The following is a 24823-nucleotide window of genomic DNA, read 5'->3' as shown; positions in this document are numbered from 1 at the left end:
CCACTCACACACACAGACAAGCACACACAGCCTCTCCCTTTCTGAGACGGCCCACGGGCTATCTGTGGAGTGTGTATCTCTCAGAAAATCTACTTATCAGTTTGCCTCTTACCGAATTCTTTCTCGCCAAGACTCAAAGAACCTGAGCTTCTTTAAGTCCTGAGACGAGGTATGCAGTTTCAGCTGGAAGATTTGGGGTTCAAACCCCTTTCCTAAGCTAAAGATTGTAGGTTCAAGTCCCATCTGCGGTGCGCAGTTTCACTTCCACAGAGATCCCCAGATGGAGGTGATGGAAACAGCATAACCAGGAGCAAAAGCATGGCAGCCCAGGTGCTAAAACTAAAGGCCCAAGAAATGAGGGCTTAGAGATATTTAGGAGGAAGTAGCTGCTCTGGGGGTAAGGCCTGAGACCCAGCCAGGTCCTGACTCAGCCTTTGTTTTGCTGTTTGTGTGTTACTGGGTCATTTAGCCTCCGGGGCAGGCCTCTATTGTGTAAAAACAAAAAACAAAAACAAAAAAAAAACGAGGATGGCATTTGCTCTCCATCCTCACCCCTGCTCCCCTCCCCCACCCCAAGAAGGATGCTGTAAGGTTAAAATTGGCTAATTGAAAGCATCTGGTGGTAGTCCCGGCTCACTCCTTTGCTTGATTATGCTATTACCTCTGTCTAGTCCTCAGGTGGGAACCGGAGGGCATGGTCCGTGGGCCAGGGGGTGCCACAATTTTCCAAACTGATCTAGCAGTTGTGATTCCTTCGGCGTGCTACAGCCCTGGTTTAAATCCCCGCCCCCACAGCTTTAAAGGACTAAAATAAACAGGAAGTTTCCGTTTCACCTCGCTCTCACTGAGGCTTGGGCAGCATGTGGTTTTAGCTGTCCAGTTCCGTAGCTCTCTTGAAGGACCTTTCAGGCCGAGGTGTGGCTCCTTTGTACTCAAAGTAAAGCGTCCTCTTTTTTGTTTGTTTCTGCGGGGTTTTTTTTTTGTTTTTTTTTTTTTGCCTGTATGACTTCCTATCCAGAAATGATTCTAGTCCCCTCTCCCCTCCACACACATGGAGAGAAAAGGTGCTGAAATCATAGGGTTAGAATTCATAGCAAAGCCCACCGCCCCGGATCCTGTGGCAAATCCACATGCAGCTATTTGTGTAGGACTCTGACAGCTGTTACTCAGAAGCATGGTTCCTGAGAACACAAAGAACGTTTCTTTGAACCAAGTGAAACCTTAGTCCCTGGAACAACTGAAGGGTGTTTCCTTGCCTTGCCGGCGCAGGCTCCCTGTGGGGTGGGTCAGAGTCAGCCGAGACCCGGCTTTTCTTTGTCTCTGGGTTTGTTACCGAGTCCCAAGGAGGACTCAGCCAAGGCCACCGCATGTCAGTCAAATGGTGGAGGAAGTGGGGGGTGGAGAACTGCTGTACACGGCATCAGAGGTTATGTTTCCTCTCTGCCATGTCAAGAACAGCAGACCCCTGCTAGAAGTCTACGTGGAAATAGTCATTGAGGATAAACAACTGTTCACAGCTGACAGCCATCACGGATCAGCCCCGACAAGCCTCCCTTCTCCTGCTTCCTGGAATTGTATTCCTTGGCTGGGAGAGGAGCAGATGGTGTAAGTTCATTTGCAGCTTTGGAATGAAGGTTTTCCCCTCTCCCACCTTTTTAAATAGAAAAACGAATGGATTCCACACGGGCTGCTGCCCAAGTCTCTGCTAAATTTTATCAAGCCTCTGTATGGTTCTCATGTCGCCTCGTGATCCAGATCTCAGTCATAAATAAATAAATAAGCCCATCGGAACCTCTGATCCTTTCCTTCCCAGAAATCGGATGAGTCACCAGCTCCTCAACCTCCCACTTGCAGAAGCCAGCGAGAGCGGAGCTGCAGAAGCCAGTGAGAGTAGAGCTAACCGGACTCTGCCCTGAGGGAGAAGCAGGTGAGGCCTTTGCCCCCTGCCTGCTCGGCAGTCTTCTTGCCTTTCCAGAATGGGGTTCCAGTCCCAGGAAGGGGTAGGGGAGCTCTGTTCGTGACTGGAAGAGTCAAGAGGACTTCTAAGAGGGCCAAGAAAAAAAACTTCCCAGAGTTTTGAGGAAATGAGGCCACCCAGGTTTTCGGGATGTGTCCCCAGCACCGTGTCCTAGGGATAGAGGCCGTTCAAGAAAGGGCTTTGAACTGGAGGGAGAAATCCATGGGGGAGCTCGTGGTACACCTTTTTTTAAAAAAAGAAATTATTTATATTTATTTGGCTCCATTGGGTCTTAATTGCCTGCAGCACAGTTGCATCATGTGGGATCTTTCATTGAGGTGCACGTACTCTGTCTAGTCACGGTGCTCTCTCTGAGGCATGTGGGATCTGAGTGCCCTGACCAGGGGTCAAACCCACAACCCCTGCACTGCAAGGTGAATTCCCAACCACTGGACCACCAGGGAAGTCCCCAAGGTGCACCTTCTATTCCCTCGAGCTTGCCTAGGGTCAGCCCTCCAACTTCATCCAGTCCCAGACCAGGCTGGGGGGACAGTGAGAATTGGACTCTGAATGCATCCACACTGACCTTCCAGAAGCTTCGGCTGGAGGCACTTTCCAGGCCTCACTCCATAGCATCATCAGTGGACTGGAACTGCCTTGTTCCTTACCAGGTGCCCTGCCCACACAGTTTGGTGGGTTGGAGTCCACTCTGTCCCCAGGGGGCAGTTTCTAGTCTGGCACTAGCGTCCCCCCACCTGGCGATGATAACCCTCAGACTCTAGGGCATCGTCCAGAATGTTGATGGTTGGGAGATGGCTCTGGAAAATGACCAAGGTTAAAAAATAACTAAACAGTGCCTCCCATCCTGCCACCCCAACTCCCTGCCTGGCTATATGTAAAGGGGGACAGAGCCTCCTGTTTCAGGAATTTAATTCATTGGCTAATGATGCAAGCTCAAGATAGAGGGCCTCTCAGCCATCCCTCTGCCCTGAGGGCAGTGCTGTCCTGCCTCCAAGGAGGCAGTGGCACTTGGCAGGTCTCCGTGTCTCAGGCTGATGTTCCTTTGCTAGCCTGAGGTTGTCAATGAAGATAAAAGAAGATAATGTAGGGGAACTCTCAGGACTGCTGCAGTGTTCTATAATTTCATCTACCCAGGTGTAGACATGTGGCAGAATTCATTGAGCTGGTCACTTAGGATTTCTGCACTTTGCTACATATAAATCATATATCTGAAAAGAAGTATTGTTGGACTGAGAAAGAACAGAAAAACAAGACAACAGATGTGCAAAGGTACTTTGTAAACCATTGGTTTCATGGATTTTTAAAACTTTTTAGTGAAGTATAGCTACTATCCTGACTTCTAATATCAGGGATTCGTTGGTCTCCCTTTGAGCTTCATATAAACAGATCATACAGTATGAACTCTTATGCTTGTTTGTCTTTTCCCTCCATATGATGAGGCTCATCCATGTGATACCAATAGCTTGTTCATTCTTGTTACTATATAGTATTCAGTTGTGTGAAGACACACCCTTTCTCTGTTCCATGTTGGTGGCAGGTATTTGGGTAGTTTCTAGTTGGGGGCTGTTCCAGAGTGCTGCTGTGAACATTTTTATCTTTGGGTAGACAACCATTTGCCTTTCTATTGGGTCTATACCTAGGAGCGGAATTGCTAGGTCAGAGAATGTATATATTCAGTTTGGGTAGATATGTATTGTTGATTACTAAAGGACAATCCTGCAGCGTTCTCTTCACCAAAATAATTCAACATACAAAGCTTTAAATGAGCCCCTTACATCGATTTCACATAGAAAACGGTCACCTACCACCCCAGCACCATTCTGCAGCTCAGTATTCGTGCCAGCAGCGTAGATTTACTTGTCTAGCCTCTATCCTTACTGCTGACATCAGTGGACACCAGTGAAGCTTGTTCAACAAGGCCCCATTTCCATATGGCACCATATCGAGGGTTTAGGGTTTCAACATATGAATGGTGGGGACAAGGTCGGGCAACAGTTCAGCCAGGAAAATCCTGTTCATTTCTGTGCTGGGTCAGAGTTATGGAGGAGACAGGTATGGGGTGGGAGGCAGGCCACCTGAGCGTGGCCAGGGCAAGACATGGAGCAGAGAGGAGTTTTCCAGTAGGAGGAGCGGCTGTATAGCCTCCTTTCTTCCATTAGCTGGTGCTTCCCAGGTGGTGCTAGTGGTGAAGAATTGCAGTGGCCTGCCAATGCAGGAGCCACAGGAGATGAGGGTTGGATCCCTAGGTCAGGAAGATCCCCTGGAGGAGGAAACAGCAACCCACTGCAGTATTCTTGCCTGGAGAATCCCATGGACAGAGGAGCCTGGTGGGCTATGGTGGCAAAGAGTTGGACACAACTGAGTGACTGAGCACACACACACACACTTAGCTGGTTCACCACTGTGTCCCCAGCATCTGTAAGCAAAAGCTTTGGCACGCAGTATATGCCCCATAAATGCTGCTTTTAGAATCTATTTTTATGGGAATTCTCAGGCATACAAAAACTGAGAGACTAGTGCAATGAGCTCCTATATTCCTATCACCCAACTTCAACAACAATCATCATCTGGCTCATCTAATATCACCTACCAGCTGTCAGAATCAGCATTCTAAGGACAGCAAATAGTATGTAAAAGACACAGAGACATGAAGACTACATGATGTATGTGTTCAGCCTCCAAAGGGTTAAAGGGTGACCACATTCAGGAGCTTCCCTGGTGGCTCAGAGGTTAAACTGCCCACAATGCAGGAGACTTGGGTTCGATCCCTGGGTCAGGAAGATCCCCTGGAGAAGGAAATGGCAACCCACTCCAGTATTCTTGCCTGGAGAATCCCATGGACGGAGGAGCCTGGTGGGCTACAGTCCATAGGGTGGCAAAGATTGGACACGACTGAGCGACTTCATTTTCACTTTCACTTTCACTTTTCAGATTCAGGAGTAGAATCCTGGGGGAGTGGTGGTCCCTGTGACTATTCCATCTATGGCCTGCATCGCCCTGATCTCATCTTTTCCCACAACATATACTGAGAGCCTACCAAGGGCCATCCCTGAGAGGGGTCACAGGGCAACTCCACTTCTCTGACTGTCTAGGGAGAGAGACCAATGGGGGGAAACTAGCAATATGCCAGGATAGTTCTCGGACAAGGAGGCTGTAGGCATCTGACCAGGCTTGGCAGTCAGGAAAGGACTCTTGGAAGGAGTGATATTTTGTGATGGCTATTCTCCATTTGCCCCCAGATCCATTCTGTGTGCTTGGAAGCTAACCTTTAACAGACTTCAGCAACCAAGCTCCCTTGCCTCTCTGGCTTCTAGGTGGTCCAGCCCATCAGAAGAACAGGCAGGAGATTGAGGTGGAAAAAAAAAAGAAATTAGAGTCTCCATTCTTCTTTGTTTTATGCCCCACTGTAGTTCTGGCAGTTCCAGAACCATTTGTGGCCATGGCTTCTGTCAAGTGGCCCCTTTTCATGGCTTCAGCTCTTGCCAGAGCATCATTGCCTCCACCTACCCCTTCAGATCTATGGATGTTAATGGCTTCCTGCTGTTGCTAGTTGCTGGGTGCCTCAATGTCCCCTGTTAATTCCTTTCATCCTGCCAACACCTTTGCAAATGGTCCCTTCAATTAAAAATATATATCTCTGACTCCCCTGCTGGTCCAGTGGTTAAGAATCTGCCTGCCAATGCAGGGGACTTCGGTTCTATCCCTGATCTGGGAAGACTCCACATGCCTCAGAGCAACTAAGCCCGTGCAGCACAACTTCTGAGCCCATGTGCCACAACTACTAAAGCCCGAATGCCCTAGAGCCTGTGATCCTCAACAAGAGAAGCCACTGCAATGAGAAGCTGGCGCGCTGCAAGGAAGAGTAGTCCCCACTCGCTGTAACTAGAGAAAGCCCACGTGCATCAATGAAGGCCCAGCTCAGACAAAAGTAAATTTTTAAAAAATCTCAAAAGTTCTGCATCAAGAAAGTAAGGAAGTGCTTGCAAAAGGATGGACGAATGTTGAAAGGGCACTGGAGTCCACCTTTTATTCCCCCCACCCGCTGTTATTTATTTTTTTTGGCCGGGCCATGCAGCTTATGAGATCTTAGTTCACGACAAAGGATTAAACTTGCACCCCCTGCAATGGAAGCATGGATTCAACCACTGGGGCCACCGGGGACATCCCCTGAAAGAGCTCTTAATGGCCAAAGTTAGAACAATTTGAAGAACAAAATAAATAATGACAGTATTGAATTATATACTATAGAATAAAATAAATACCTGGGAGTCCATACTAATAGTAATAACTGAATTAATGAATAAATGGGACTTCCCTGGTGGTCCAGAGGTTAGGACTCTGCACTTTCACAGTCGAGGGTGCGGGTGTGATCCCTGGTTGGAGAACTAAGACCCCACAATCCAAGTGGTGTGGGCAAAACAATAAATAAATGAGGGAGAAGGGACAGCTCTTCCTTGCAGGAGAATTCCAATTAATAAATGTAAAAGGAATGAGGGGAAGTACAAACAACACACAACACAGTAATAACAGTGGCGGGCAAGATCCACTGATGGATGCTAAAAGCCGAGAGCAAAAGTGTGAAGGGAAACAGGACATGCACATAGTCTCAAACTATCTTCTCCAAGATATTTATTAATAACAAAGGAGGAAATAGTAAATTTCAATGGAGAAACAGCACAAACCACCTTAACATCATCAGTAACGAGATACATTAATATCCTGTATCCCCAGATACGGTGAGAGGAGCATAGCATCATTTCTGTGGATTCTTGCTAAAAATGCATAACCTCAATCTAACCACAAGAAAACATCAGACAAACCTGAATGGAGAGATGTTCCACAAAATACATGACCAGTACACTTCAGAGGCATCAAAGAAAGACAAGGGAATACTGAAGAACCATCAGAGATTGGAGGAGACTGAGATGTAAGGACTAAATGCAATGAGGAATCCTGGGTTGGATCCTAAAACAGTAAAAGAATATTGGTTTTTTTGAAAAGGTGAAATTTGAATTAATTTCATAGATTTTTGTTTTGCTATTGTTCTTTATTTTTTATTGAGGTAATATTGGTTTCTAACATTATATGAGTTTCATGTGTGCAACATTTCTACTTCTGTATACACTGCAGTATGCTCACCACCAAAGTTTAGCTTCCGTGTGTCATCCTATAGGTGATCCCCTTTACCCATTTTGCCCTTCCCCAACCCTTCCCCTTCCTCTCTGGTAATCACTCCTTGGTTCTCTGTATTTACATGTTTATTTTTGTTTGGTTTGTTTGTTCATTTCTTTTTTTGTTTTTTGGACTCCACAAATAAGTGAAATCACACAGTACGTGTCTTTCTCCATCTGACTTATTTCACTTAGCCGGATACCCTCAACATCCATCCAGTGTTGTCATAAATGGTTAACAGTTTATCTTTTTTACGGCTGAGTGTTGATTATTATATTAATCAGGTTGTACATTACATCCCTAGGTATTTACTTATAACTGGTAGTGTGTGTGTACCTTTTGACCACTGTCATCCAATTCCCCGTCCACTCTACCTGCTGCTTCTGGCAACCACAAATGTGATCTCTCTTTCTATAAGTTTGTTTGTTTTTGAAATATAATTGATCTACTACACTGTTAGTTCCTATTACACAACATGGTGATTTGATATTTCAAATGATGATTACCATGGTAAGTCTAGTTATCGTATGTCACCATACAAAAATATTACATAGTTATTTTCCCCACACTGTGCATTTCATACCTGTGACTCATTTATTTCACAACTGAAAGTCTGTACTTCTTAATCTCCTTCACCTAATTCCTTCCTCTCTCTACCGTCTCCCCTTTGGCAACCATCTGTTTCCCTGTATCTATAACTCTATTTCTGTTTTGTTACGTTTGTTCATTTGTTCTGTTTTTAATTTTTAAATTTATTTTATTTAGCCATTCTTTTTTTTTTTTTTGGCTGTGCTGGGTCTTTATTACTGCATGCTCTTTTCTCTAGTTGCAGTGAGTGGGGGCTAATCTCCAGTTGTGGCGCAGCGGCCTTTCATTGCGGTGGCTTCTCTTGTTTCAGAGCACAGGTTCTAGGCCACTCAGGTTCCAGGAATTGTGGCATGTAGGCTCAGGAGTTGCGATTCCCAGGCTCTAGAGCACAGGCTCAACAGTCGTGGCTCACAGGCGTAGTTGCTTTGCTGCATGTGAGGTCTCAGACGAGGGATCAAACCCGTGTCTCCTGCTTTGGCAGGTGGATTCTATACCACTGAGCCAACAAGGAAGCCCTGTTTTATTTTTTAGACTCCACATACAAGTGAAAACATGCAGTAGTTTTGATTTGCATTTCCCTAATAATTAGTGATGTTGAACATCTTTGCATGTGCCTATTGGCCATCTGTATGTCATCTTGGGAAAAATGTTTACTCAGCTCCTCTGCTTATTTTTTAATTGGGTTTTTTGTTGTTGTTGTTGCTGTTGCTAAGGCTCACAGTTTACTAAATAGCATCACACTGAGCTTAAATTCCTGGTTTTGATCATTGTATTGGGTTGGCCAAAAAGTTCGTTCAGGTTTTTATGTACGATGTTAGAACAAGGAGAAGCTGAGTGAAGGATATGCAGAAAGTCTTTGTCCTTTTTTGTGTGACATTTTTGTAAATCCAAATTCAAAATAAAAACTTAGGTTCTGATTCTGGTTAAGATGATGGAGGAATTACTTTCAATCCTGCTTCTCTCACTAAATGCAACTGAAAATCCTGGGCCGAGTGCATGAAGCACCTTATTTGAGGACTGTGAAAAGAAAATGGTAGCAGGTAGACTGGGGATATATATCAGAACTCAAAGAATGGCCAATCCAGTGGTGAGATTCCTAGACTTTTTTTTTTACCTCCCATATCTCCTGGCCTGGATTAAGACAGTACAAATCCCAGAATTGTATACCAGATGTGGAGTGAAAGATATTCACATAAGTGTTCTCTTTCTGGTTCATAGAATGGGAAGGGGAGCCCCAAAGGATAGAGAAAGTGGAAAAATACCTTTTTTTCCTCCAACTCCAAACCCCAAGCAAGTCCCACTTTCAAAGCTACAGTCCCATGGCAGCAGCAACGGCAACAGTGGCTGAGCAGGTACCTAAAATTTCTCTCCAACCAAAGGAATTCTAACTAGAGGGACTGTGGTACAAAGAACCTCAGGAAATCACTGTTGCTTTTTGATTGTTTTGTCCTCCTTCAGCTTGACTTGAAAACAGATGGAGGAAATTCCCGGGAAGTCCAATGGTTAGGATTCCTCGATTTCACTGCCCATGGCATGAGTTTGGTCCCTGGTCAAGGAGACCCTACAAGCCACACAGCCAAAAAAATGAAATGATGACTTCCCTGGTGGTCCAGTGGTTAAGAATCAGCCTTGCAATGCAGGGGATACCGATTCAGCCCCTGGTTGGGGAAGATCCCACATGCCACAGAGCAACTAAGCCCATGTGCCACAACTTCTGGAGCCCTTGACCTACAACTACTGAGCCCACGTGCCCAGAGCCGGTGCTCCGCAACAAGAGTAGCCACTGCAATGAGAAACCCACACACCAAAACTAGACAGTAGCCCCCACTCTCTACAGCTAGAGAAAGCCCATACACAGCAATGAAGACCCAGCACAGCCATAAATAAATACATATTTTTTAAAATTAAAAATGAAATGAAAATTAAAAGAAAGCAAACTCTGTCACAGGAGCTATATGGCAGAGCCACGAGGCTAAGGCCCAGGCTTTCTAACCATAGGACCAGGATGGGGATCCTCTTGGAGCTGAGGAATATAGAGTGATTGCAAAGAGAAGGGAACTTGAGAAAGGGATCGCATAAAGTTGTGCATAAAGTCCTGGACTCAAGCCCAAGCTCCAGATATATGGCCTTGACTCTAAAGAGTCAATACTTAAGATTTTGACAGCTAAGCTACGGAGCACAACACTGTCTAGTCTAGCATGCAGATTGGCTCCTGGGTGGCCCACACATGGAGAAGATCTGAATAGCCCTGCAAAATGTTTCAAAACTAAACTGATATTGGAACCACAGCCTACAAAAGAAGAGAGGTCAGAACTTGGTGCCTAAACCCACCTGAAAGAAACAAACAAAAAAATCAACATTTTCCATAGAATCTAAGCAAGACTCACTGTCTGATAACATAATAGTCAAATGTCCAGGATATAACATGCCTTGGCATATGAAGAACCAAGAAAATCACAATAACTCACAAGGGAAAAGACAATCCATATATACCAACCCTAAGGTGCCCAAGGTGTTGGAAATATCAGGAAACACTCTAAAACAGATATTATAATCATGCTCCAAGGAGTATGAGCAAATACTCTTGGAATTATAAAAAGTGTCAGTAGAAAAAAAATAGAAGCTACAAAAATAAACCAAGTAGAAGAAATTTTAGAACTTAAAAATTAGAATAACTGAAATAAGAAATACAAATTTGCTGGATGCGCTCAATAAAAATGGAGACAACAGAGAAGACTCAGCGACCTTGAAGATACATCAACAGAAATTATCTGATCTGAACAACAGAGGGAAAAAGTTTTTTTTTAAGTGAACAAGGACTTCCCTGATGGTCCAGTAGTTAAGAATCCACCTTCCAATGCAGAGGACTCAGGTTCCATCCCTGGTTGGGGAACTAAGATCCCACATGCCTCGGGGCAACTGAGCCAGTGTGCCACAACTACTGAGCCTGTGCACTGAAACCAAGACGCTACACAGCCAAAAAATAAAGTTAATTACTTAAAAAAAACAACGAACCAACATCCAGGATTCGACCAAAGGTGTAAGATTCATGTCATTGGAGTCTGAGGTGGAAACGAGAAGAAGCATGACGCAAAAAAATAGATGAAGAAATAATATTGGAAAATTTCCCAAATTTGAAGGAAGACATGAGCATAAAGATTCAAAACGATTGAAAAAAAAAATTATAAACTCAAAGAAATCAATCCCAGACACATAACCAAACTTCTGAAAAGCAAAGAAAAACAATTAAAGCAAAGAAAAACAATTCATTGCATACAAAGGAATAATGATTCAAATGACTAAATATTTCTCATCAGAAACCATAAGGCCAGAAGTTTAAAAATAACATTTTTAAGTGCTAAAAAATTTGTCAACCCAGAATTCTATATCTTGTGAAAATACCTTTCAGAATGTAGGCAAAATAAAGACATTTTCAGATGAAGAAAAGCTAAGAGAATATGCCACTGTGAGTCCTACTCTAAAAGGAAGTTCTTTAGACAAAAAGTAAATGATACCAGAAGGAAATATGAAATTTTACAAATGAAGGAAAAGAAATAGAAATGGTAAGTATCTGAGTAAATATGATAGAGTTTTTCCTCCTAAGTTCTTTAAAATACATATGACAGTTGAATGCAAAAATTGTAGCGCTTCCTACAGGAGTTTTAATGTACATAGATGTAATACATACAATAACTAAAAGGTAAAAAAGAGTAAATGGTCTTATATGATGGTAAGGTTTCTACACTCCTTTTGGAGTAGTAAAATATTAGTGAAAATTTATGTATATGTACATATCCCTAGAGCAACCATTTAAAAACTATATAGTGGGGGACTTCCCTGGTAGTCCACTGGCTAAGACGCCAAGGTCTGACCCCTGGTCAGGGAACTAGACCCCACATTCCACAACTAAGACCTGGTGCAACCAAATACATAAATAAAAACCTACACAATGAAATATAGTAAAAAAAAAATCCAATTAATAAATTAAACTGAAATGTTTAAAAATATTCCCATAACCCAAAAGAAGGCAGAAAAGGAAAAACAGGGGAATAAAAAGGCATGGGGAAAAACAGAAAACAAAATAATAACATGGTAGTTCTAAATCTAATGTATCAATAACTACATTAAATGTAAGTGATTTTTTAGTGTAGATGGATTAAACTCTACAATAAAAAGACAGAAATTTACAGGATAGATTTCTTAAAATGACCCAACTATTTGCTATCTGCAAGAGACTCACTTTAGATCTAGGCATACAAATAGACTGAAAGTGAAAGGATGGAGAAAGATATTCCATGAATATAGTAACCAAAAAGAGAGTAGTCAATCATAGAAGGCCAAATACTGTATGATTCCACTTATGTGAGGAACCCGGAATAGTGAAATCTGTAGAGACAGAAAGTAGAACAGTGGTTGGGGGAGGGGGAAATGGAAAGTTACTGTAAGGTACAGTTTGTTTTGCAAGATGAACATTTCAGGAGATGCATGGTGGTGATGGCTGCACAACAACATGAATGAACTTAATACCAGTTCAGTTCAGTTCAGTCGCTCAGTCGCGTCCGATTCTTTGCGACCTCATGGACTGCAGCACACCAGGCTACCCTGTCCATCACCAACTCCCAGAACTTGCTCAAACTCATGTCCATTGAGTCGGTGATGCTATCCAACTATCTCATCCTCTGTCGTCCCCCTTCTGTTCCTGGCTTCACTCTTTCCCAGCATCAGGGTCTTTTCAAATGAGTCAGTTCTTCGCATCAGGTGGCCAAAGTATTGGAGTTTCAGCTTCAGCATCAGTCCTTCCAATAAATATTCAGGACTGATTTCCTTTAGGATGGACTGGTTGGATCTCCTTGCTGTCCAAGGGACTCTTTACCAGCTGAGCCATCAGGGAAGCCCTAGTCCAAGGGACTCTTAAGAGTCTTCTCCAACACCACAGTTCAAAAGCATCAATTCTTTGGTGTTCAGCTTTCTTTATAGTCCAACTCTCACATCCATACATGACCACTGGAAAAACCATAGCTTTGACTAGACAGACCTTTGTTGGCAAAGTAATGTCTCTGCTTTTTAATATGCTGTCTAGGTTGTTCATAGCTTTTTTACCAAGGAGCAAGCGTCTTTTAATTTCATGGCTGCAGTCACCATCTGCAGTGATTTTGGAGCTCCCCCAAAATAAAGTCTGTCACTGTTTCCATTGTTTCTCCATCTATTTGCCATGAAGTGATGGGACTGGATGCCATGATCTTAGTTTTCTGAATGTTGAGTTTTAAGCCAACTTTCTCACTCTCCTCTTCCACTTTCATCAAGGGGCTCTTTAGTTCTTCGTTTTCTGCCATAAGGGTGGTATCATCTGCATTATTTATTATCATCTGAGTTTATTGATATTTCTCCCAGCAATCTTGATTCCAGCTTGTGCTTTATCCAGCCCGGCATTTCACATGATGTACTCTGCATATAAGTTAAATAAGCAGGGTGATAATATACAGCCTTGCTGTATTCCTTTCCCGATTTGGAACCAGTCTGTTGTTCCATGTCCAGTTCTAACTGTTGCTTCCTGACCTGCATACAGATTTCTCAGGAGGCAGGTAAGGTGGTCTGGTATTCCCATTTCTTTAAGAATTTTCCACAGTTTGTTGTGATCCACACGGTCAAAGGCTTTGGTGTAGTCAATAAAGCAGAAGTATATGTTTTTCTGGAACTCTCTTGCTTTTTCGATGATCCAACAGATGCTGCCAATTTGATCTCTGGTTCCTCCGCCTTTTCTAAATCCAACTTGAACATCTGGAAGTTCACGGTTCACGTACTGTTGAAGCCTGGCTTGGAGCATTTTGAGCATTACTCTGCTAGTGTGTTTGATGAGTGCAATTGTGTGATAGTTTGAGCATTCTTTGGCATTGCCTTTCTTTGGGATTGGAATGAAAACTGACCTTTTCCAGTCCTGTGGCCACTGATGAGTTTTCCAAATTTGCTGGCATATTGAATGCAGCACTTTAATGGCATCATCTTTCAGGATTTGAAATAGCTCAACTGGAATTCCATCACCTCCACTAGCTTTGTTCGTAATGATGCTTCCTAAGGCCCACTTTACATTCCAGGATGTCTGGCTGATGTGAGTGATCACTCCATCATGGTTATCTGGGTCATGAAGATCTTTTTTGTATAGTTCTGTATATTCTTGCCACCTCTTCTTAATATCTTCTGTTTCTGTTAGGTCCATACCATTTCTGTCCTTTATTGTGCCCATCTTTGCGTGAAATGTTACCTTGGAATCTCTAATTTTCTTGAAGAGATCGCTAGTCTTTCCCATTCTATTATTTTCCTCTATTTCTTTACATTGATCACTGAGGAAGGCTTTCTTATCTCTCCTTGCTATTCTTTGAAACTCTGCATTCAAATGGGTATATCTTTCCTTTTCTCCTTTGCCTTTAGTTTCTCTTCTTTTCTCAGCTATTTGTAAGGCCTCCTCAGACAACCATTTTGCCTTTTTGCATTTCTTTTTCTTGGAGATGGTCTTGATCACTGCCTCCTGTACAATGTCATGAACCACCATCCATAGTTCTTCAGGCACTCTATGAGATCTAATCCCTTGAATCACTCCCACTGTATAATTGGAAGGGATTTGATTTAGGTCATACCGGAATGGTCTAGTGGTTTCCCTACTTTCTTCAATTTAAGTCTGAATTTGGCAATAAGGAGTTCATGATCTGAACCACAGTCAGCTCCTGGTCTTGTTTTTGCTGACTGTATAGAGCTTCTCCATCTTCGGCTGCAAAGAATATAAGAATATAATCAATCTGATTTTGGTATTGACCATCTGATGATGCCCATGTGTAGAGTCTTCTCTTGTGTTGCTGGAAGAGGGTGTTTGCTATGACCGGTGCGTTCTCTTGGCAGAACTCTATTAGCCTTTGCCGTTTCATTCTGTACTCCAAGGCCAAATTTGCCTGTTAACTCCAGGTATCTCTTGACTTGCTACTTTTGCATTCCAGTCCCCTACAATGAGAAGGACATCTTTTTTGGGTGTTAGTTCTAGAAGGTCTTGTAGGTCTTCACAGAACCATTCAACTTCAGCTTCTTCAGCATTACTGGTTGGGGCATAGACTTGGATTACTGTGATATTGAATGGTTCACCTTGGAAATGAACAGAGATCATTCTGTCGTTTTTGAGATTGCACCCAAGTACTGCATTTCAGACTCTTTTGTTGACTATGAGGGCTACTCCATTTCTTCTAAGGGATTCCTGCCCACAGTAGTCGATATAATGGTCATCTGAGTTAAATTCACCCATTCCAGTCCATTTTATTTCAGTGATTCCTAAAATGTCAATGTTCATTCTTGTCATCTCCTGTTTGACCACTTCCAATTTGCCTTGATTCACGGACCTAACATTCCAGGTTCCTATACAATATTATTCTTTACAGCGAACCAGTGAACTCACCTAAAAACAGTCAAGATGACTAATGTTATGTTTATGTGTATTTTCCCCACAATAAAAAAAAAAGTGTTATTAAATTTTTTTAAAGAGAATGAAAAGCAAGTTACAGACTGCAGAGAAAATATCTGTAATGCACATATCCAACAAAGGACTTCTATCCAGAATAAATCAATAACTCTTCAGTTCAGTTCAGTTGCTCAGTCGTGTCTGACTCTTTGTGACCCCATGAATCGCAGCATGCCAGGCCTCCCTGTCCATCACCAACTCACTCAACAATAAGAAAACAAACCAGTTTTTGAAACAAGCAAAAGATTTAAACAAACAGAAAAAATATATATGGTAAATAGGCACATGACTAGATGGTCAACATCATTAGCAATTAGGGAAAAGGAAAACAAAAGCACCAGGAGATACATAGTATTAAAATAGCTAAAACACATTACATATAGAATGGATAAACAACAAGGTCCTACTGTATAACACAGGGAAGTATATTCAATATCCTGTGATAACCCATAATGAAAAAGAATATAAAAAAGAATGTATACATATGTATAACTGAGTCACTGTGCTGTACAGTAGAAATTAGCACATTGTACATCAACTATACTTCAACAAAATAATTTTTTAAAATAAAGAGATGAAAATTTAAAATGTATAGGGAAAGAATGGCTAAAATTTAAAAAAAAAACATACTGACAACAGCAAGCGCTAGTCATGCAATGACATGGAAGGGCAGCTACTCTCAGATGGGAGTTCACAGTGATATAGCCACTACGGAAAACAGTTTGACAGTCTCATAAATTAAATGTGTACCTATCACATGACCCATCAATCTGACTTGTAGACATTTACCTGTAGAAACATAGAACTTATTTTTGCAGAAGAAGTTGTATAGGAATGTTTATATCAGTATTATTCATAATCACCAAAACCTGGAGACCATGCAAATGCCTTTCAACATGTGAATGGAGAAAAGAACTGTGGTACATCCATACAACAAAATATTTGCTCAGCAATAAAAGGAAAGGAATGATCTGTTAATGCATGCAATAATATGATCACATCTCTAAGGTGCGCTGAGTGAAAGAAGCGAGTTTCTAAAGGTTATATACTCTATGGTTTCATTTATATACCATTCTAGAAAAGACAAAACAATAGTACTAGAGAACAGATCAGGGGTTGCTGGGGGGTTAAGGGTGAGGGGAGGGTATGACTTATAAAATAATATCTGTTGGGAGCATTTCAGGATGATGAGACTTTTCTGTATCCTGATTGTGGTGGTTACACAGGTCTCTACACATGTTAGAACTCAGAGCTGTACACCCCTAAAGAAGTCAGTCTTACTGTATGTAAATTGTTTTCATGTTGCCAAGTGTGCTTCTGGGTTTGTTTTTTTTTTCAGACCCCAGATGGATCCAATCACTAAAGAGATTTGGAGGATGTAAATTAGCCAGAGGAAGGGGAAGAAGAAGTGTTTCTCACAGAACAGCATGTACAAAAGGCAGGAAGTGAGACAAAGACCCGGCAGGATCAGAAAAATAAAGATGGTTCAGTGTGACTGGAGTGGAGGGGATGATGAAAAAAACTTTAAAAAGAGATAGGAAAGATGAAGCAAGAGCCATGCGATGTCAACACATTAGGAATCTGGGTTTTCATGAGGGCAACAGGGACCCACTGGAGTTGTGGCTCACAGGCTTAGTTGAAAGTGAAAGTTGCTCAGTAGTGTCCGACTCTTTGTGACCCCATGGACTATGGAATTCTCCAGACCAGAATACTGGAGTGGGTAGCTGTTCCCTTCTCCAGGTGACCTTCCCAAACTAGAGATCGAACCTAGGTCTCCCGCACTGCAGGCAGATTCTTTACCAGGTAAGCCACAAGGGAAGCCCAGTGGGCTTAGTTACCCCTCAGCATATGGGATTTTCCCAGACCAGGGATTGAACCTGTGACCACTGCATTGGCAGGCGAATTCTTAACCACTGGACCACTAGGGAAGTCCAGGGACTTTTTTTTTTTAAGTCTTACCCATCACCCAACTTCAACAACTATCACCTCATGGCCAATATTGCTTAATCTATACCCTGACCCACTTTCCCCTTTGAATATTTTGAAACAAATCCCAGACATCATTTCATTGTTAAAAATGTATCTCTAAAAGGTAAGGAGCCCCTCGCAAAAATAACTGCATCACCATTGTCACACTTAAAACAAAAAGAAAAACTACTGCAATTCCTAATATCAGGGTGCTTACAAGAACTAGCAAGGTCAATGACTCAAAGAGAGAATTTTATCTTTATCATCTGAGCCACCAGGGAAGCCCTTAAAACAAGAGTGATGGTCATTATCACAAAGTCATTGGCTGTGGATGACTTGCTATTGGTTTTTCCATGTAGCAGGCTCACCTCTGTCCTAGTGGAACAATGATGACACAGTATCATTGCTCTCCATATCCCTGGGAGGAGTGTGTATATGTGTGTTGTCTTTTTAAAAAATATACAGCTAGAGTTTTAAAACCAGGAACTTTATAATATTTGCAGAAGGGTCATGTAAATAATATCTCCTATGATGGAAAATATTTGTGTCATGAGAGATCATTGGATGTGCCCTTTTCCACTAGCATACAAGTTCTTTTATGTCTCAATTTTTTATTCAGAAAAAAATTAAACCTGCCGAAGACTTACAAACATAGCAGCCCAAAGGATGGAGAATGAGATACACAGGGATTTATGTTTCTTATGTAAAAAGAGGTCCAGAGAAAGACAGCTCAGGCTGGGGCCCTGGCCTCACCGGGTCATCTAGAATACAGGCCGGCTCATCTTCCACTCCACCATTGTCAGCATATATTTTTGTCCTCCTGGTTGCAGAAGAGTTCCTGCCTCTCTGGGTGTTATGCTCCAAGTTCTAGGAGAGGAAAAAAAATAGAGCCAAAAGTCTTCTCATGAGGTTTTGTTGGGGAAGGGGTTCTCAGCTCAGGGACTTTCTACCTACATCTCATTGACCAGAACTGGGGGATAAGGTGATTCAAGCTGCAAGGGAGGCTGAGGAGCCAAATATTCTTAGAGAAGTACATCCATCCTGAGCCAAATTGGAGTTCTGTTAGTGAGGAGAGTGGAGAGGGATGTGTCACCGATGGGGAGAGGATGGAGGCAGAAAGACAGCTGTTTCTGTGGTCTGAGCTGAAGGCAGCAAGGAAGGGAAGGGACCACAAACGTGAGCAGTGTTCAGAAACGATGAGGCAGCTTTGGGTGACCAGCTGGTGGAGAGAGGTAGTGAAGTAAGTTGTCAGGGTGATTCTGAGCTTTCTACCCTGGGAGAGTAGAAGAAGGATGGGGGCTTTGGGGGTGGGGTTTTATTTTTTTGTGACAGTTGTGACTGTTTACTATGAGATATCCACTGATATCGTGGAATCATAATATGACACTTTACATACATTGTCCCCTTAATTATCACAAAAAAGTATAAGGGCAGGTACTGTTATTCCTACTTCACGCTAAAGAAGCTGTGATTCAGAGGTTAAGGTACTTGCTAAAGGTCACAGTTAGTGGGGTGGTCTTCTCTCGCATATAAAGAGACATCTTAGTTTTAGAAAGTAAAAGTGGTTTCATGCTATAGATCCTTGCATGGAGGGAAGGCAGTAGGGGAGGATGGCCCTCAATATACGAGTGTCACGGTAACCAGGAAGCATCTGGCGAGCACGTACTGCATCTAGTGACCAGGAGACAGTGGAAGCACAGCCCCCTGTCCCGAACTAGCTGGAAGTGCAGCCGAAGAAGAGTCATCAGCCTCAGCGGCTCCTGCCGCACCTTTCCTAGACAAGAGACTGGCCCAGGGTCCTGTCCGAGATTGCACATCTCTCCTTTAGGGCTTGCGTGGAACTTTAATTAGTTAGCTAGCAATGTCAGCAGAGAAGGCAATGGCACCCCACTCCAGTACTCTTGCCTGGAAAATCCCATGGACGGAGGAGCCTGGTAGGCTGCAGTCCATGGGATCACTGAGGGTCGGACACGACTGAGCGACTTCACTTTCACTTTTCACACTCATGCATTGGAGAAGGAAATGGCAACACACTCCAGTGTTCTTGGCTGGAGAATCCCAGGGACGGGGGAGCCTGGTGGGCTGCCGTCTATGGGGTCGCACAGAGTCGGACACGACTGAAGCGACTTAGCAGCAGCAGCAGCAATGTCAGGGTAGGTCTCTCCGAAGAGGCAGCATTTGAGTTAAGACCTGAATGAGGAGGAGACAGCCATGAGAAGAAAGGAGGATCTAGCCGAAAGGATGATGTTGGCATGGTTAGGGGTTGGAATGTTGGTATGATATTAATAGGAGCAGAGTGGTTGGGAAGTTTGGAGGAACCTAATCAGGTAGAGTATTAGAAACCATAAAGGAGGCAGGGAGACCAGTTAAGGAGGCTGTTAGAATAGTTCTGGTGAGAAAGGAAGTTATCTTGGACCAAGATTTTAGCAGCTAGGAAATATAGCGGAAGAAGATACTCCATTTATCAGATCAGATCAGATCAGTCGCTCAGTCGTGTCCGACTCTTTGCAACCCCATGAATCGCAGCATGCCAGGCCTCCCTGTCCATCACCAACTCCCGGAGTTCACCGAGACTCACATCCATCGAGTCAGTGATGCCATCCAGCCATCTCATCCTCTGTCGTCCCCTTCTCCTCTTGCCCCCAATCCCTCCCAGCATCAGAGTCTTTTCCAATGAGTCAACTCTTCGCATGAGGTGGCCAAAGTACTGGAGTTTCAGCTTTAGCATCATTCCTTCCAAAGAATTCCTTCCTCCATTTATAACAGTGACAAATAATAACATAAAATACCTAAAAATAAACATCACATGAAATGTATAAGATCTTCATTTCAAAAAAACCTAACAAATATTTAGACCTAAACTGTCATTTAAAAAAAAAATAATAAGCAAGAAGCATCTATACTCCAATAAAAATTAAACTATAGAAAATAAAAATAAGCAAGAAGAGAAAAATTAAACTCTAAAAGAACATTGAAGGCAGTAGTAGATATTAAAGATATTAAACCATATCACAAAGCCTCAGCAATTAAACCTATGTGGGTCTAGCACATGACATAAAAGGCCAGGGTTAACACAATAGAAAAATTTCAGAAGTAAGTCCATTGGTATAATGGGAGTTTCGTATCTGATAATTGTTAACTCTGTTGGAGGCTGTTAGGTACCCTCCCAAATACATTCACACCTTCTTTTCTACTAGTAGAATGTGCCCAGCTAAATTACAATTCCCAATCTTCCTTGTGGTTAGATGTGGCCATGTGATGAAGATTTTGCCAAAATGGCATGAGTAAATGATGTGTGCCACTTCTGTACTGACGCATGAACATATTGGTTAGTGTGCCTCCTCTGGGTTCTTTGTCTTTTTTCAGCTTATCTATAATGCAGCTTTATTTGAACCACACAGATGAGGACAATGCCCTAGATGAGGGGTTCTCACACGTAAGGGCATCAGAATCCCCTGGAGGGCTTGTTAAAACACAGATCACTGGACCCCATCTCCACTGTTTCTGAGTCAGCAGATCTGGGGTGGGCCCCAAGAATTTGTATTTCTAACAAGTTCCCAGGTGATGTTGATGCTGCTGGAGTAGGGACCATGTTTTGACAACTACTGCCCTAAAGGCAGAGGAATAAAATGGAAGGAACTTCAATCCGAATGACTGAGGGCAACAGAGTCACCTACTGACCTATGAACATGAATTCTGAACTGGTAGGTAAGAGAAATCATTACTACCTTGTTTAAGTCATTGCATTTCAGAGCCTCTTTGTTACGACATTTTAACCCTACCCTAACTAATACAGCGTAGAAAAGACAGATATTTCAGTAGATGGTAACTGGGTCAAAAAGTACAAAATGTTGGATCTATACACCATTATCATACAACAAGATGAACTCCAAATGGATTAAAAAATTAATATATAAAATATAACCATAAGACATAGCCATAAAAATAGACATGTAACTATTATAAAAGAAGAAAACAGGGACTTCCATGGTGGTCCAGTGGTTAAGAACCTGCCTTCCAATGCAGCGGACGTGGGTTCAATCCCTGAATGGGGAACTAAGATCCCACATGCCCCAGGGCAACTAAGCCCAAGAGCTGCAGCTACAGAAGCCAGAGTGTCAAAACAAAGAGCCAGCCTGCTGCAACTAAAACCCAATGCAGCTAAAAATAAATAAAATAGTTTTTTAAAAAAGAAGAAAACATAAGAGGAATTCTTTGATAACATGTTGGAGTAGGGAAAAAATAGGAAAAAATGTGGAAAATATATGCTTCAATTAGTATCTCCAGTACTACATTAAATAATTGTGAACTCTTCTGGTGTTTCCCCATCAACTGTGATGCTGGAATAATGTTAAAGAATCTGCCTGCCAATGCAGGAGACACAGGTTCGATCCCTCATCCAGGAAGATCCCACATGCTGTGGAGCAACTAAGGCCATGGGCCACAGCTACTGAACTTGTGCACTGAGCCTGAGAGCCACAGCTACTGAGCCGGGGCACTAGAGCCCATGCTCTGCAACAAGAGCAGCCACCGCAATGAGAAGCCTGCAGGCTGCAACTAGAGAGTAGCCCCAGCTCACTGCAACTAGAGAAAAGCCTGCACAGCAACAGAGACCCAGCACAGCCGAAAATAATTAATTAAAAAATAGAGAATCCGGGAGACAGGGCATTATGGATAATGCATTAATAGATGAGAGAGGGGATCCCCTGGTGGTCCAGTGGTTAAGACTCCTTGCTCCCAATGCAGGGGGCCTGGGTTCAATCCCTGGTCAGGGAACTAGATCATATATGCTGCGACTAAAACCCCGTGCAGCCAAATAAATAAATATTAAAAAGCAAAAAAAAAAGATGAGAGTGCTAGGTTTTTGAAAAAGGCAGAAATAGATGCTGCTAAGCTGCTAAGTCACTTCAGTCGTGTCCGACTCTGTGCGACCCCATAGACGGCAGCCCACCAGGCTCCCCCGTCCCTGGGATTCTCCAGCCAAGAACACTGGAGTGGGTTGCTATTCCTTCTCCAATGCATGAAAGTGAAAAGTGAAAGTGAAGTTGCTCAGTTGTGTCCGACTCTTAGCGACGCCATGGACTGCAGCCTACCAGGCTCCTCCATCCATGGGATTTTCCAGGCAAGAGTACTGGAGTGGGGTGCCATTGCCTTCTCCGAGAAATAGATGAGAAAGGCACAAACAGAAGACTGGTCCTTAAACAAGAGCTCTCCATACTTCCTCTACTAGAAAGTAATAGAAAGCACGTGAGAGGAGAAAAAGCACAATAAGGCCAGGGATGATGCTAGTTCCTTTCTTAAGCTTTTAAGTAGATCTATTATCAAAACACAGCCTTATCTTCTAGTGCTACACACTTCTATTTTGGCTGCTTGATGAAAACATAGTAACCCTGTAGCTATGTCTAACTTATTGACATTACCATTCAAAACAAATCTCACTAGTTGTTTGATCTCCCCTAGTAGATTCTCAGCCCAGGTGGCATTAGTGGTAAAGAACCCGCCTGCCAATGCAGGAGACATAGAGATGCGGGTTTGATCCCTGGGTTGGGAAGATCCCCTAGAGAAGGAAATGGTAACCCACTCCAGTATTCTTGCCTGGAGAATTCTATGTGCAGAGGAGCCTAGGTGGCTACAATCCATGGGGTCGCAAAGAGTCAGACATGACTGAGGGAGTGACACTTTCAAGTCCTAAGCAGGTAATGAAGGACAGGGAACCCTGGCATACTGCAGTCCATGGGGTAACAGAGAGTCACGGCACAACTAAGCAACTGAACAACAACAAAGTCCTAAGCAAGAAATGAATAAGATTACTTGAGTTGCTGTGCTGCCAGATTTTAGAAATGACTTTAATTAAAACAAAATAATTTTTATCATCATCCTTAAATCCAAATTCCCATCTCAGGATATTCCTTGTTTGGTAAGAAACCAAAACAAAAAATAGTGTGAAGTTTCATTTTATAGATTTATACTTTAACTCTGAATTTGGAGGCAACTTATACATGTCCATGCAAGAAAATGAAAAAAGTCAGAAAAGAAAAAATGAGTAGGTGAAGATCCAACTAGGGGTAAATGCCACAGACCTTGAGGGTGGGGTTGGGGGGGCGGGTGGAGAGTGAAATCATGTAGTTATCACACTGTTCAGAAGAGAAAAACATGTTTTTTAGAAGCAAAGCCTGTTTGTCACACTGATACCTGAGATAAATTTATCCCACAGGTCCTCTTATAAAATAAACTGTTAACACTGTAGGTCTCTTTGAAATCCACAGACTAAACAGGAGCATGAATTGCACTTGGCAGCTTCGGGGCCCCTTGTGAAAGAGAAGCTCTGCCTAAGTGTATGCCAACTAAAGAATGTCTACAGGAAGACACCACAGCACATTCCAAGGACACAGTTCCTTGACAAAAACTGCCATTAAATTTTTAAGTGTTATTAAAATTCTGGAACATTATGGTAATTAAATCCCAAGCATGCTGATAATGAATATTGAAATAAGACTCCAAAGTACTCTCAAAATAATGAGTTTTAAGATGAAACTGAAAAGGTGTAAGGTTTCTTCCAAGTTTGGGATTAGCTGAATATTGCCATTTTGGAACAGGCAGTTACTAACTTACTTACTCGTCTCTCCCTAACAGGTACCCTTCCAGAAGATGCTTACTGGCTCAGAACAGGAAGGCCTACATGAAATTTATACTTGCAGTTTTATGGTAATCTTCAGCAGGAGGGTTGATCCAAAATACCCATACTGCCATGACTAGCAACTGGACTCCTTAATATTCTTGCATGAATGTTCTCCACAAAATGTGGCATTTCATAGATACACTTGTACCATGGACATGTTCCAAAAGAGAAGTATGATCCTAGGATAAATAAATAGGAGTGTTCCATGTAAAAAGTATTAGATAATCTCCCATTAGCTGGATATTCTGAATTCTCGACTTAAAAATAAGTTTTAGCACTAATTCAAAAAGATACATGCACCTCAATGTTCAAGCATTATTTACAACTGCCAAGATAGGAGAGCAACCTAAGTGTCTATCAACAGATGACTGGGTAAAGAAGATGTGTATATATAAACAATGAAATACCATGCAGCCATAAAAAAGAATGAAAATTTGCCATTTGCAACAACACAGAGGGACCTGGAGGACATTAGTGAAATAATTCAGAGAAAGACAAATACTGTATGATACCACTTAAGAGTCTAAAAAATAAAACAAACCAGTGAATATAACAAAAAAAAAGAAACAAACTCACAGATACAGAGAACAAGCTAGTGGTTACCAATGGGGAGAGGGAACGGAGGACAAAATAGGGGTAGCAGACTAAGAGGAACAAATATGTATGAAATAAATATACAAGGGTATATTGTACAACAAAGGGAAAATAGCCAATATTTTATAACTGTAAACGGAATAGAACCTTTAAAAATTATGAACCACAATTGTATACCTGAAATATACAATTATACCTCAACTAAAATTACACACACACACACACACACGGGCTTCCCAAGTGGCTCAGTGGTAAAGAATCCACCTGTCAATGCAGGAGACTCAGGTTCAATCCCTGGATCAGAAAGATCCCCTGGAGAAGAAAATGGCTACCCACTCCAGTATCG

The 24823-nt window shown here is 42.5% G+C and overlaps 2 long non-coding RNA genes across 6 annotated transcripts in view; one reads left to right on the top strand and one right to left on the bottom strand.

Moving 5' to 3' along the window:
• Window positions 1–1117, bottom strand: part of LOC123332013 — a 44839-nt gene extending 43722 nt beyond the window's left edge. Inside the window, exon 1 of the long non-coding RNA XR_006548843.2 lies at window positions 113–1117. This is a non-coding gene — a long non-coding RNA (uncharacterized LOC123332013). The remainder of the gene's footprint in view (window positions 1–112) is intronic.
• LOC112582121 lies at window positions 1117–24100 on the top strand. 5 transcript variants are annotated; one of them, XR_006548842.1, is made up of 4 exons: window positions 1464–1605; window positions 1814–1927; window positions 3113–3247; window positions 16576–16964. It is a non-coding gene; the product is annotated as an uncharacterized LOC112582121 (long non-coding RNA). The 5 variants fall into 5 exon arrangements; XR_003106701.3 differs by lacking the exons at window positions 3113–3247; window positions 16576–16964 and adding an exon at window positions 6710–7708 and having other exon boundaries at window positions 1117–1605; XR_003106700.2 differs by lacking the exons at window positions 3113–3247; window positions 16576–16964 and adding an exon at window positions 23838–24100.
• The last annotated feature ends 723 nt before the right edge of the window (window positions 24101–24823 follow it).

This window comes from Bubalus bubalis, chromosome X (genome assembly GCF_019923935.1).
Source record: "Bubalus bubalis isolate 160015118507 breed Murrah chromosome X, NDDB_SH_1, whole genome shotgun sequence".
NCBI lineage: Eukaryota > Metazoa > Chordata > Mammalia > Artiodactyla > Bovidae > Bubalus > Bubalus bubalis.
Note: the sequence above shows the minus strand (reverse complement) of the source record. Positions and strands in the feature narration are given on the sequence as shown.